We start from the raw sequence: 2,101 nt of genomic DNA, 5'->3' as shown, positions 1-2,101 counted from the left end.
TGACGAAAAGGAGAAAATCATGAGAGCAACTAGGGAAAAACAAGCAATCACATATAAAGGTTTCCAAATAAGAATATGCTCAGACCTATCAGCAAACACTATGAAGAAGAGGAGAGAGTTGAATAACATTCCAAAAATTGAAGGAAAATAACACAAATCCAAGAATACTCTATCCAGCCAAATTATCTATCAAGATAGATGGAGAAGTAAGAGTCTTCCCAGACAAGGAAAAACTCAAAGAATACATTAGATGAAACCCATTCCTACAAAAGATCCTTTCTGACTCAGTATGGGCAAACGAACAGCACTCACTAATCATTAATAAGAGACTTCCATATAGAACAACCTCACCCAGAGGGTAACAAAGAGAAAATAGACCCCAAGATAGCATTGGCTTAAGAATGGAAAGAAGTCAAGAATGACATACACACACACACGCACACACACACGCGCACACATTACACACTAATAAGAAAGGGAAGAGGGGAAACAACCACCCAACACAAAAGGTATAAGATGACATCACAGAGTCTGCAGATGGAGATAATAAACCTGAATATCAATGGCCTGAACTCCAGCATTAAAAGACTGATGCTAGGAGACTGGTTTAGAAAACACACCCCATCAAACTGCTGCCTACAGGAGACACATTTCAAGGCTACACACAAAAATAGGTTGAGAATCAAAGGCTGGAGAAAAGTGCACCAAGCAAACAGTAATTTTAAAAAAAGGGGGTTTCAATCCTATTCTCAGATAAAATTGACCTCAAAGTGCAAACCATAAAAAGAGTTAAGGAGGGACACAATATAATGCTCAAGGAAACGGTAGACAAAGAACCACTAAGCATTTTAAACATATATTCCCTGAATGAGAGACTTGCTGAATACATCAACCAAACACTCCAAAAGATGAAAAAATAAATCACAGCCTCAACAATTATAGTGGATGACTTCAATACACCATTCTCTGAGAAAGATAGATCAGAGGGAGAAAAAAACTCAAAAAGAGGGTACAGAGCTAAACACTGCAATTAGACAATTTGACCTGATAGATATGTGCAGAGGTTTTCATCCAAATACAAAAAAAAATCGCATTCTTTTCAAGCCCACGAGGCACATATATGAGGATACACTAGATGAGGGGGCATAAGGTGAATCTACATAAATTTAGGCACATTGATATCACACGGGCCTCTCTTTCTGACCACTGTGCCATTCGGCTGGAATTCAACAAAAGGAAGATGAATAAAATAAGAGCAAACAATTGGAGGATGAATAAATCTCTATTGCAAAAGCAGTGCATATGGGCCCAGATCACAAATGAAATCAGGAAATTTCTAGAAACCAATGAAAATGAGAACATGACATACCAAAACTTATGAGACACAGCAAAACCAGTTATCAAAGGAAGTTTCTTTTTTTTTTTTTTTAATAACCACTCAGACTGCATTCTCTCCCTCTCTCTCCACACAAATGCGGATAAGAACGATCATCAATAGCAATTGGCAGCTGCACTAAAGCAGCACCAGAAGCCAGCTTCACGTTCAGGAGAGAACACTGCACTTCCTCCCCGTGGTTTTCGGTGCTCTACACAATCAGAGAAACTTCTCTAGTAACAACTATAGAAATGATCCCTGAAAGCATAGTCTTCAGAGGAAGTTTCATAGCAATACATGCACATCTGAAAAAGGCAGAGAGACTCATGATTGATGTGCTGCCACAAAATTTACAATTAAAGCAGAGTTAGTAGGATTACCCTACTAATAGCAAAATAAAAGAAATAATGAAAATCAGGGCTGAGATTCAGAGGAGGGAATATAAGAAAACTATGGAAAAAATTAATGCTCCTTAAAGTTGGTTATTTGAAAGGATAAACAGAATCGACAAATCGCTGATAAACCTAACCGAAGAAAGGAGAGAACAAATTTCAGTAGCAAGAATGAGAGTTGAAAGAGGGGACATTAAAACAGACCCTAATGAAATCAAAAGGATGATTACACAGTACTACACAGGATTGTACTCCAATTAATTCAACAACTTGGAAGACATGGACAGATTCTTGGGGGAAAAAATTCCTCTCTAGACTATCCCTAACGGACATC

The 2,101-nt window shown here is 37.9% G+C and overlaps 1 non-coding gene across 1 annotated transcript; it reads right to left on the bottom strand.

Moving 5' to 3' along the window:
• Positions 1–1,433: 1,433 nt before the first annotated feature.
• Positions 1,434–1,649, bottom strand: LOC142425057 (small nucleolar RNA U3). The gene has a single exon (XR_012779438.1). It is a non-coding gene; the product is annotated as a small nucleolar RNA U3 (small nucleolar RNA).
• Positions 1,650–2,101: the final 452 nt, after the last annotated feature.

This window comes from Tenrec ecaudatus, chromosome 13 (genome assembly GCF_050624435.1).
Source record: "Tenrec ecaudatus isolate mTenEca1 chromosome 13, mTenEca1.hap1, whole genome shotgun sequence".
In the NCBI taxonomy this organism is placed as follows: domain Eukaryota; kingdom Metazoa; phylum Chordata; class Mammalia; order Afrosoricida; family Tenrecidae; genus Tenrec; species Tenrec ecaudatus.
This window is presented reverse-complemented; position numbering and strand designations above follow the sequence as displayed.